Below are 13,552 nucleotides of genomic sequence, written 5' to 3' on the forward strand. Positions count from 1 at the left end.
AATTCTACATCACAATCCTGCCTCCCAAGACATAGTGATCACTGTGAACTAAAATTAGGGTTATCAAGTGACCCAGCTGTGTGCACCACTCCTGAGAGTCTGTCCAAAGGGCTCTACATCCTACCACAGAGACACTTGCTCATCCAAGTTCACTGTTCAGAGTTGCTCACGTCAGAGTAGCAAGGAAACGGAACAGCCCATCCGTCCCTCAAATGGTGGATGGATAATGGAACTGTGGTGCATACACAAAATGGGATTTCATCCAACCATAAAGGAAAGTGAAATTATTCAGTCTGCAGGAAAATAGATGGAACTGCAAAACATCATACTCAGTGAGGTCGCCAGGTTCAGAAAGGCGGCCAATCACTGTGTGGTCTCCCCTCTGCAGATCTCTAGCTTCTATATTTATATATGTGTAACTATGAGTGAGAGGCAGGTGTCCGGAAACTGGAGGGGCTGGGGGCGAAGGAGAAATTATTTTCAGCATAAAATTACCCTATAATCCGATCTTAGTTTTCTCTGCATTGTGTTTAAGAGGAAAAGATTCATGATTGGTTGGATTAGCATTATGAGAAAGGTTACATTCTTGATTATTACATTCTGTCAGGAGTTGCTTCCACGTTTACTCCCAGATGCCTGTCTTCTGATCAGTCATGTGACTGGAAAAGTTGTCGTGCTGTTTGGCTTGTGTCTGTTCACCGACCTCCTCCCAGTGGGTCTTGTTTTCTTGGCTTTCACCTTTTGTTAATTCTCATTAAGTACATCTAAACCTAATAAAAATATTTTTTAAAAAGTAAAAAGCTAAGACATTTTGTACTTTGAAGATAAATGCTTTAAGTTAAAGCAAAATAGCTCTAAATTATATATATCCAAAATTCATTATATATATGCAATCTTAATAAAGTCATATGCATATATATGTGTGTGTCCTGAAATATATATGTGTGTATATGCATTATATATGCATATATATGATCTTATTAAGGTTGCAAACCATATAAAATAACAGATTTGTATGTTTGTCAAAGATCTTATTTTTGATTCTGTTTTCATAATGAAATTACAGAGCACAGCCCTACAAACAATAGCATTCAGACCCTGGGTTAGCTCACTCCTTACACAATAGAAAATGTGTTGAGTTGGTAAGTCTCACCAGGAAGAAAGCAAAGTCATATCATCAACTTAAAGAATGATTGAATTGCTTGTGTTGACCCTTCCAAATGTACTAAAGCCAAAAGGTTATAAAGAAAGAGGCTATTGTTCATGCTCTGTTGATACTAGCTGAGTGTCGTCTCATCTTGGCTTCAACTTGTATTCTGTTTATGATATTTATTTCAGATGTGGACATATTTCAAGTGTTGTGTTAGATGCATGGCTTCAGACAGACCACACCAAGCCAAACAGTTCCACACACATGAGGTTTATTGCAGGAGAGAAGGGCAAAGGTGTCAGGGAAGAAGAAAGGGGGGGGGGAGAGAGATCAGAGGGGTCTTCCTTGTATATGGATTGTGATGTAGCCACAGGTAAAGTGGGAGGCAAGCCAAGTGGATTCTGGGAATATGGTGGCTGTTGCCTTGGCAACAGGTGTGCAAGATCGCTGTCACCTAGGTGTGATGTCACTGGGTTCAGAGCCAATCCTGATGACAACATCAAGAACTTACACACAAGGTAAAAAAACATATCATGTAGTCCTCAAAGTTGAGGATTAGAAGCAGAAAGAAGGGAATTGTAGTCCTGAAGGAGAACAGAGATTCTGAAGGGACACACCTATGCCCCTCCCTTCTGCCATCATAGTATGGAGGCAATGGATCTCCAAAGAATTAAAATTTCCCCTGGGCATCCCATGTTCTGATGAGGAAAGGGATGACGGCCTGGTAACAGCCAGAGGATTTCACACATCTCTGACAGCTCCTCAGACAGATCTCCTTGCAGGACAGATCTGGAGCCGAGGCAAGAATGAATGGGTAGGGTCATACCATACCCAGGCAGAGCCTCTGAATTAGGTCTATCCCTCACCAGCTATTTAAACCTGAATCCTATATGGGTATTTCTGGAGAAAGAGTTGGGTGTCTTTCTTCTTCCCAATCCAATGTGGCCACATTAAATATGCCTTCTTTCTCTTCTTTTCACTATCTATAATTGGTTCATCGAGGATGGGGTTCAGGGAAGGGGGAGCAAAGCTTATTGGTACTACCAGGGTCCAGGCTCTTAGTCTGAAAATCCAGTAACAAGGTTACAAATGGGGCATAACTTTAGCTTGGTGGGAATAAGCAATGACATTTCAAATAACATGACCTTACTGGCAGCGGTGAGGTTGTTAGTCACTGCTTGTCTTTGGCGTGTGCCTGCTAAGCGGTGTGACTCAGTGCTGACAATGGCCTACTCTGCCATTGACAGATCCACTGACAGAGTCTGAATAATAGAAAGGATGTGACACATGGCAGCTAAATTCTCTATGTGGAGATCGCAATGTACATTTAAGTGGAAAGTCTAGGTTTTGTGGCCCACCCAGGGAGCCATTAATAACACCCAATAAGCAAGTTACCAGAACTAACTAGTGCTGAGTGCACCCTGCTTCTCAACACATGCTCGCATCACAGAATGTCCCTGAATTTTGTATTGATCCAGTCCCCTACCTTGGTTCTCCTTCCCATTACTTTCTCAGAGGCGAGGGGAAGGCAGATCAATCCTGGAAGAGGCTCTGCTGTATTGAAAAGTGATTCATCTTCGTGGCTCTCTCATTCTGAGAGGCTGAACTTCAGAAGGCTCTGCAGAAACAGCTGGTAAATGGAAACATGAGGTTCATACTGCCAGGGCAGGAGCTTGGAGGAGATTCTCGGGTCATACAAGGAGACATTCAAAAGGCAACAGGGGCGATGCTATGTGTATGAACGAGGATGAGGATTTATGATAAAGTTGGAACCAAAGCTGCATCTCACATGTCAGTCATGTATTCAGGAAGCAAGATTGGATCATGAGTTCTAAATGCAAAAATAGCTGTCTTTCCTACGCTTTCTGGGAAACATGGTCACTGCCTTCTATTTGAGGGGCATGGGTTTTCCAATTTTCCAATTTAGGAATGTGGAGAGGTCTGTGGGGGTGGGGTTGACACCTGATGGACTCTGCATTTCCTCTAAGTTCTCCTACTTGCATCCAGGCAAGGAAATGTATGTTTTGGTATTTGCTGGTGAACTCATTCAATTCTATACCATATGATGAATTTATATTTAGATATTTCTAATGGGCTGGAGGTTAGTGTTGCTCTTGCTAACCAAATCCTTATGTCAAAATCTCATGCCCGGTGTGACAGTGTAGATGTTTAAGCCTTATGAAGGAGAAGAAATGAAGTCACGGGGTAGGAGCCTCAGTGAATGAAATTATTATTCCAGATTTTCTTCACTGTCTTTCTACCATGAGGTTCAAAGAGATAACCCAAATGGGGTGCCTCAGAAAAACCTGGCTATTCAAGGACCCTCAGCTCAGATCCTCACTGTCAGGAACTGAGAAGTATTTGTTCTCTGCAAGCCTCTCGGCCTACAGTAATTTGTTACAGTAGCCCAGAATGACTAATATAATTTTGAAATAAATATCTTCACTCTTCAATACAGAGGGGAAACGGTAGCAATCTCAGTCGAATTAGATTGAGGATTTGCTATTGGAGAATCAAGAGTTAAATGTAATATTTCAATATCTTGTGATACTAATTTAACCCCCTCACTAGTGACAAAGGAAGGCTATTTCTACTATTAGGATAGCATTAGGGAACTTTGCTCCCTACAGCGTTGACTAACAACATCTTGCTATGTATTTGCAAACACAAATCTTTTCTTTTTCTATTTTAAAATACTAAAACCTGGAAATTAAAATGACCAAAAAAAAATTAGGGAGTAGATTTGAATATAATGTTCATTTATCTGGTGTTAAAAGAAAACCTTCAAACAAATATAAATAGTGTATTTGTGCAAAGGATGGTTAAGGGATGGTGAAACATCAGAACCAGATGTTTGAGAGTTTTATGCTGCCACGTGGGAAGTCCAGGAACCAGAGGAACTAAAACACAGAGACTTCGTGTGTGTTACAGCAAGGGATTTGTTCATTTGCACTGGGAACAACCTGATCAGCTGACTGCCTGTGACCACCTCTGCCTGTGACCGCTTCAGAACAAGCCTGTTACAAAAGGTACAATTATACCGAGTACTGGCTTATGTGTGTACTAAGTTAGAGTACTGCTCCTTATGTAGAAATTTGGAGTTAGGGAGACAGACTTGGGTCAGTGGCCTCCTGACTATTAAACTTCATAGCTAGAACTTGATAATTCAGAGCCACTGTCACAGGGTTTAAACACATGTGAGCAGATGTGATTTGCTTTTGGGTACCATGGAGAGGTTAGATATCTTTCTTTCTCTCTCTCTCTCTTTCTCTCTTTCTCTCTTCCTCTCTTTCTTTCTTTCTTTCTTTCTTTCTTTCAGATTTTTTATTATTTTTAATTATGTGTAGGTGTGGGTATGTGCACATAAGTGCAGGTGCCTGTGGAGGCCAGAAGAGGGCGCCAGATCCCTTGAAGCTGGAGTTACAGTTGGTTATGAACTGCCATGTAAGTGCTGGGAACTGAACTTGGGTCCTCAGGAAGGTCACCCGGTGCTTTTAATGACTGAATCATTGCTCAGGCACAGCAGACATCTTTCCTAAGATGGAAATTCCACGTTAAGTCTTCTTGGTTTTCTATGTGTCCAAATACTACTAATTGTAGCTGCTAAACTGGGGAGGTCCGAGTTAGGTGGGAATTGGTGATAGTCATCTTTCCTTGTGCTACTAGGGCCAGGAGTATTTTGCTGTTGGAAAGGGTGAAAGCTCCTGAGAATGTTTCTTCTTAAGCCCGTGAAAGGCAATGAGGTCTCCTTAGAGAGAAAAAGGCACCCAATATGGAGTAGGATGGAACACATTCCCAGGATGAAAGCAAGTGCTTCTCGAAAGACAGAGAAAGTGCCCACTACTCATACATCCAAGTCTCTGCATCAGAAATCTGCGTTCATCACCAAAGGTGACTGGGACTTCCAGAGGGAACACTTGGGCCAAAGGGATGGCTCTGAGGATAAAGATGTGGGGAGGACTTCTGTCAGAAATGATAGAGGGTACTGATGACGTATTACTACAGTCAACCCCACTCAGCCAGTGAAGTGACCCAAGAGAACGCTGGTCTCAGCTCCCACCCCCCTCAGTGCTGTGGGCTGAGCAGGACCAAGCCTTAATTAGTGCTCACTGCCCAACAACACTGCTCTGGTTTAACTGTGTCATCCACGGGGGAGCTGTTTTTAAGAGGCTCATGACTCTGGGAGGGATCTCTCTCTCTCTCTCTCTCTCTCTCTCTCTCTCTCTCTCTCTCTGTGTATGTGTGTCTGTCTGTCTGTCTGCCTGTCTGTCTCTCTCTCTCTCTCTTTCCCTCTTCTCTCTCCTCTGTCTGTCTGTCTGTCTGTCTGTCTCTCCCTCTCCTCTCTCCTCTCTCCCTCTCCTTCTCTCTCTGTCTCTCTCCTCTCTCTCCTCTTTCCTCTCTCTCCCCCCTCTCTCCTCTCTCTCTCCTCTCTCTCTCTCCTCTCTCTCTCTCTCTCTCTCTCTCTCTCTCTCTCTCTCTCTCTGTCTCTCTGTCTAGTATACTTCTAAAGCACATAAGCCACTCCCCCAGGGGTGAGGCCCCTTATTGTCTAATGCAGAGCAGTCAGCCTTAAGAGCACATACACACAAACAGCAAAAACAGACTTAGCAGGATTATATATATATATATCAATATATCAATAACTAATTAATAGAAAATGAGGCTATCATCTTGAGGGAAGGGTGTCATGGGAGGGACTGGAGAGAGGAAAAGGAGGGAAAGTGATGCACTTCTATTTTAATTGAAAACACCCTAAAATATATAATAACTTACCAAGAACTGCAGTTACACATGCACTTGCTTTAGCGCTAATCCCTGTATCTTCACTCTCCCGAGACACAGTGAGGAGGTTTCTGGGGCTGCCTCCTCCTACAGATGGGGAGCAGAACACAGGCCTGGAGCTGACACAGGCAGAGGGTTCCTTGGGTCTCTCTCTGGGTAGCAGGGCAGATTATTTTTTCAAGTGTTTTTGCAGTGTGCAGATATTAATATCTTATCTAAGTATTCTGTCACCCTGCGAGAATCATATTTATGAAGGATCACAGGGACCAATTATCTGGAGCTCAGAAGCCATGTTCATTGAGGTGACAGAACCATATTCAATTATGTTAAGAGGAAGTGCCCCTTACTCTGTGACCATCTCCATACCAGCTCTCTTCCCTCGACCTGACTTTACTTCCAGAACTTCAAACCACAAAGTGACATACTGTCTATAGATCTTCATTCAAGACCTCCCTTTAAAAATTCCTAAGTAGTGACATCTATTTCTTCAGAATTAATAACAAATTTTAGCCCAATATTTTGGAAGACAGAGCCCCAGATACACACTGATATTTTTGCAGGGGTGTGCGTGTGTCTTAGACAACGCTGTCCCGCAGCCTCCCATGCATCCACTTCAAGTTCATATCTGTGGAAAGGTTAGCCAAATGTCAACACTGTAGACTCTGCAGAGCAGGCTGGAGCAGTGTGGGCGAGCGCCAGGAGCAGGCCAACAAGAGGGACAGAGTTAGATTCATATGCTCGTGCTTGTGGCATGCCATATTGCATGTAATAAAACGTAATAAAAACTGTCGTTTTATTATCAGCAACTGGTTCGTATTATTATAGAGGTCAAAGAGACCCGGGAGAACCAACGGACTTGTGCAAGCCTGAAAAGCTAGAGCTTCAACTCTGTAAATTCCAATTAGAGTTCAGACCCAAAGGCAGTTGCTGATGACCCAGTCTGTCAGGGAGAACAAACTTTCCACTATTTCAGGCTCTCACTTCACTTCCAGTCCTCAACAGATTGGATGAAATCCACTCATATTCTGCCCTACTTAATCTCTCAGTTCCAGAAATACCCTCTCGGAAGCTGGGGAGTTGGCTCAGTGGTTAGAGCCCGGGCTGCTCCTGTAGAGAACCTGGGTTGGTCTGCTGCTGCTGTGTATTCCCATGCTAAATAACTAGCTCATAAGAGCTGGTGGCCCCATTGTGTCTGTTTGCTTCCAGTTTGCTTGGTTTGAGTTGTGAGCTCTCAGCTGCAGCTCCAGCCAACTTGCCTGCTTGATGCCACTGCAATTTATTTTTATTTTATGTGCATTAGTGTTATGCCTGCATGAATGTCTGTACACCACGTAAGTTCGGTATCCACGGCGGGCAGAAAAGGGCATTCGGTCCCCAGAACTGGAGTTACAGGTGGTTGGAAGTCAAACGCAGTCCAGTGTGCCTAACCACTGAGCAACCTCTCCAGTCCCTCAATAGATATTCCTTCATTGATCTGTTGATGTTTTGGCCACGTTCCAAACGCTTTCATTGTCGTACGAATGTGAGTTAGGCAAGTTTGTCAAAAGACTTTGCTGGGGACTGGAGTTCAGTGAAGATAGCCATAGCGAGATGGGTTCCCCTAGTACCTTCAGGTGGTATTCTCTTCTAGAATGCAGGTTGTTCCTCACAAGAGAGAAATATTAAAGTTCCACACTGTAGCTCAGACATAGTTGCCCTGCCCCGTGTCAGGCCCACCTAATTAATGGCATAAAGACCAAGGCAACCTGGGATCACCTGTCCTGAACCAAACCGGAGCCAATGAGAATCAACTCTTGGTATTTGTAAGAAGGCATGACTGACTGGTCCCAAGCTGAGCCTTCTATGACTTGGATGAACATTCTAAAGCACATTCAATAACGTTGCCACGATCCCAGGTGTTAGCATTCTCTCTAAACTCCATCCCACAGTTACCTGGCAACAGCCAGGTAGGCCTGACCCAATATAAAAGAGGCTGCTTGCCCCCTCCTCACTCTCTTGTCCTCTTGGTCTCTTGCTCTTCCCTTCTTGCTCCCACTCTGTCCCCTCACCCCTTCCTCATTCCACATGCTCATGACCAGCCTCTACTCTTCTACTTCTCTTTCTTTGCCTCTACTTCCCTCTTAACTCCCCTCCCATGACCTGAATAAACTCTATTCTATACTATACCATCCATCGTGTGGCTGGTCCCTCGGGGAAAGGGAGCCTTGGCATGGGCCCACTGTACCCCCTCCCCTGATATCTCACCACACCTCTATAGAACATATCTCCCCTCTCTTTATCTTTTTATAAACACATCACCATGGCGCTTGATTGAGTCCCAATCATTACAACAATGCCCCTTAAGGAGGGGTTTTCCTCCTTGACTGTCTATGCCTTCCGATTGCATGATCCCACTTTGAAAACTCTAATCTGGAACAGTTACACTTAAGCTATTGTCTTGGGTTGATTTGTCTTGGGTAGTCTTGTTCCAAGTGGAGCTAAAGAGGCGTCACAGTGCCTGGGCAAGTTGGGGTTGGTTCCCATAGCTTAAAGAATGGAAGGTTTCTTCTCAGGGGTGTGGATATCAAGGAAAGCAGCTGGGCTCTGAATAGTAATGTTCAGAGTCTTAAAAGTGAGGACAGTGAGAACATTCTAGAACCCAACGGACATGGCAGAGATGTTGCCTCTGAGCCTTCCCTCCACATTCCAGCCAGTTGATTGAGTTGTACTATACACACTGACAAAGGGGCAAGAGATGATCGTGGTAGGCTAGCTTCAAACACAGGTGTAGGTCAGCTTGCAGAGAGACTCTCTTGTGCAATGGAAATATCACCTGTCCATAAAATGCTGTTGGACTATTAGCTTAGGCAGGAAATAGGGGGGTGGGAGTTCCAGTCCAGAGAGAGAGAGAGAGAGAGAGAGAGAGAGAGAGGATTTATGGGATGGAGTCAGGAGATTTACCCCAAATCCTGAAGGAGGTGGTCGCATGAAACCAAGGAGAGGTAACCAACCACATGGCGGGAGTTAGAATAGAATAAGCAGATAATTAAGTTATGAATTATTTGGAGGACAAGCCAGAGCTTTTGGCCTTGGCATTTATTCATGAAAGATTAAGTCTCAGAGTCATTATTTTGGGAACTTCAGCATCAGTGCAAATCTGGGCGGTTACAACAGTTGAAATACACACTGTAGAAAATGATCAAGGTTCTTAGCTAAGAAGAAAGAACAGCTTACAGATGAAAGGGGGTCATTACTGCAGAATGTATAGCCGCTTTGTAAACCATTTCAGGGAACGCTATAAAGTTTTATCTCTATAAATTGCATTTATTAACATTAACATTATTATTATTATTATTATTATTATTATGTGCATGTTTGCTGTACAGTGTGGGCACACATACCATGACAGGTCTAGGGAGGTATTTTAGTCAGGGTTTCTATTTCTGCACAAACATCATGACCAAGAATCAAGTTGGGGAGGAAAGGGTCTATTCAGCTTACACTTTCACATTGCTGTTCATCACCAAAGGAAGTCAGGACTTAAGCAGGTCAGGAAGCAGGAGCTGATGCAGACGCCATGGAGGGATGTTCCTTACTGGCTTGCTTTCCCTAGCTTGCTCAGCTTGCTTTCTTATAGAACCCAAGACCACCAGCCCAGGGATGACACTGCCCACAATGGGCCCTCCTCCCTTGATCACTAATTGAGAAAATGCCTTACAGCTGGATCTCATGGAGGCATTTCCTCACCTGAAGCTCCTTTCTCTGTGATAGCTCCAGCTTGTGTCAAGTTGACACACAAAACCAGCCAGTCCAGGAAGTCAGGGGACAACTTGTGGAGTCAGTTTTCTCCTTCCACCTCCCACAAGCTCTGGGGATCCAGCTCAGGTTACCAGGTTTGTGCAGCAGGCATCTAACAATCTCTAGGGCCCTGTGAATTGCAGCTTTTAACACTCTGTTTAGAGAGACTCCCGAGCTGGTCACAAAATGCTGCCTCTTTAAAGGTACTTAAAATCATTTAGAAGGAAAATGTCACAAAATCGCCTGGAGAGCTTGCTAAAAAATGCAAATTCCAGGACATCAACTCAGCGGGAGCTCCCAGATAAGTAGAGAATCGTTCCTACAAGCCATCTCCGAGGGCGGTTGGATGCCGGCTGCTCCTTGCCTCGGCTGATTAATATGCAACGCGACTTCCCCACACAAGAGCCTTTCAAATGCTCTGACATTTAAGAGGCAGACAGCAGTAAACAACTCTATATTCCCCCGCATCCCCCAACAACACCATCACTTTCATCATCAGCCGGAGTGGCGTGGTTTAGCTTTCACCGACACTTCATTAATAGTCTGAAACAACCATGAAAGAGAGGAGGGGCATCTTTGTGTTTCTGCTTTGATCAGCTGAGAATAAAACCTGTAACTCCCCAGCCACCCTAAACCTTTCAAGAAAGGCTCCAAGGCGAGGTATGTATAAAACACACCTAAACAGATCAAACCTACAGAAACGAAAGTCATTCAAGGACATTCCCAGAAAGTGTTTTTCTTATGCTTTGAACTCTGAATCCAGGGAATTTGTGGGCTGAAGAGATGGCTCAGTCATTGTGAGCATTTGCTGCTGTTGTGGCGAGAATCGGGTTCAGTTCCCAGTCCCGGCATGGAGGCTCACAATCCTCTGTAACTGTTACCGCATCAGCTTCCTTCTTCCTTCCTGGAATAAGACTTACCCTCTACTACTAACGCCAAAAAAAAGTATGTCTTCTCCTCTTGGAGTCTTTGCCTTTTTGTTACATACATGACTATTTTTTTTTGTTTCAACAAAATATGCTCCTGCCCCCAAAGTCAAAATGGCAACACCCCCCCATCCCACGTTGTCTACTAAATCATCATATTTTCTTTCAAGCTTAAAACTTTAATCTAGGGGCTGGAGAGATGGCTCAGTAGTTAAGAGCACTGACTACTTTTCCAAAGGTCCTGAGTTCAATTCCCAGCAACCACATGGTGGCTTACAACCATCTGTAATGGGATCCAATTCCCTCTTCTGGTGTGTCTGAAGACAGCTTCAGTGTACTCATATACATTAAATAAATAATATTTTTTTGAAAAAAAAACTTTAATCTATCTGAAGTTGATTTCAGTTATGTGTCACCTTTCACCCAGGAGTAATATGGGTCCCAGCGTACCCAGGCCCTGCCCATCATCCCCACCTCTGCCCAGCCCTGTATCTTTCCCTCATCTGTCCACACAGATGGCTCTGGGGTCTGCTTTTTCTTTCCTTCTTCTTGTTTGTCACCTCCTGCTTCACTGTGACCAGGTTTATAGAGAACAAGTTCTTCTGATCTTTCTTGAAAGTTTTAAGAGTTACCATTTTTAATTATGTGTACATGTGTGTCTCAGAGTAGATTCATGCATATGAGAGCGGGTACTGATGGAGGTCGGAGGTTTCGTCTTCCCCTGGAGCTGGAGTGGCGGACATTGGTGAGCTACGTAATGTAGACGTTGTGATCTGAACTCAGGTCCTCTTCAAGAGCAGTGTGAACTCCTAACCATTAAGCCATAGCTCCCACCCACCTCCTGATTTCTTATTTGAGAAGCTCTTGGCTTTTCCCATTCCTTTTCTTTCTCTCCACATATTTTATAACCAGCTTATACTTTGGGGTTTTTATTGGCTCTGATTCAAATTTATAGACTTATATGAATGAAACTGACGTGTTTATGGTATTGAATCTTTCTTCAACGAATAAGGCATATTTCTTCATTTATGTAAGACTTCTTTACTGCCTTTAAAGACAGTCCTATTCCTGTCTATGCGATGGTCCTACACAATTTTCACGAGTTGCTTTTTAACGATCCTTTGAAAAACATTTTGGCTATAATAAATGACATCTTTGGGGTGGTTTGAATGAGAATGGCCCTCATAGCCTGTATGTTTGAATGTGTGGTTCCCAGTTGGAGGAACTCTTTGAAGCTAACTAAGAGGTGTGGCCTTGCTCATTGCAGAGGGTGTGTCACTGGAGGTGGGCTTTGAGATCTCAAAAGCCATATATGCATCCCCAGGCACTTCTCTCAGTGCCTCCTGCTTGCTGTTAGGATATGAGCTCTCCACTGTTCCTGCCGTCTGGCCTTCCCTCCACTATCTGGACTCTAACCTTCTGGAACCATAAGCCCAGCTAAACACTTTGTTTAATAAGTTGCCTATGTCAATGTGTTTTATCACAGCAACAGAAAAATAGTTAATACACTCTGTAGGAAATCATATTTTTGAACTGACTTTGTTTTATGAATATTTTGCTTGTGGCTATAAATATATATCTTGTTGAATGCCCGTATTAAATCTGGTAATAACTTACAGTCATTATGGATATTCTGTGTATTAATATTCTCTAAGAATAACAGATCCTTTCTAACTTTCTAAGCCTCATCAGGGAAGCCTTTTCATCCAGTGATTAACAACTGGTCAAGGATCCGGGTAGGAGAGAACACTCAGCCCTAAATGGAATGTCTATGTCACATCCCTGGTTCGGGACTCATTGTGGAAGAAGACAGAGAGGCTGTAAAAGGTGATGGCTGACTGCAAGGAAACGGTGTTTTCTAGACACAGCTGAGCAGATGCAAAAGGAACTCACAGCAGTCATGAGGACCTGCGCAAGACCTATGCAAGGTCCAGGCAGAAAATCCCCGATGGAGAGGGGAGGTGGGCAGGAAGTCCCGCCCACAAGGAAGAGCTATTGGCTGTTGATAGCTGCTGAGAAAGAAGGGTGTAACCAGTGGTAGGTCAACCATGCTCAGTGGACTGTCACACATCTACAAGAGTAGATGAGCAATGCAAACCATACTTGATGAGAACACAAGGGTGGATTGGTAGAGAAGGGGAGGTAGATCTGGGAGGAACGATGTTTTAAAAACAGTGTATAAAATCCTCAAAAAACTAATACAGAAAAGAAAGAGAGGAAGTGTGTGTGTGTGTGTGTGTGTGTGTGTGTGTGTGTGTGTAATTTATTTTCCTTGGACCATCAATTCACCATTGAAAAGACAGCAATAGCCTTAGCTTAATCCTAGTTATAAATGAAAGGGCTTCTAAAATTTGAGCAGTAACAATATTAGTGGTAGCATTTGGAAGTAGATTTCAGATTTAAGTTTTATTATTTCTTGTGCAAGTGCACCAATACGTTCTCATGAAGAGTGCTGAATTTCAGTGAGCATGTTTAGGCCTCTGGTGAGAACACTGTTCTTTCTCTTAATGAACTAATGTGCAGAATTATACAATGTTCTCTGTCTTTCAAGCAACACTTAAATTTCTGCGGTGAACCAAAAGTGATAATATATGTGGGTATAATTTTATATTCTATTTACTTCTGTGGCACACCGTGCACATGTGAAGATCAAATGGCAACTGATGGCAGCTAACCCTTTCCTTCCTTTCTTCCATCATATGGAGATCAAACTCAGGTTGGCAGACTTGATAGAAACCACCCTTCCCTACTGAGTCATCTTGCCAGACCGCGCACCAAAGAGTGTCTTGAGATTTCTTACAAGAACATGGGTAAGGGGTTATTACAGGAACATTAGAACCTGAAAGACATCTGGATCACCAAACTGTCCCACTCACTCCCAAGTGTAGTTGATTGGCAGAGCATTCTGACCACTCTA

The sequence above is a fragment of the Mus musculus genome, chromosome 5 (assembly GCF_000001635.26).
Source record: "Mus musculus strain C57BL/6J chromosome 5, GRCm38.p6 C57BL/6J".
Taxonomy (NCBI): domain Eukaryota; kingdom Metazoa; phylum Chordata; class Mammalia; order Rodentia; family Muridae; genus Mus; species Mus musculus.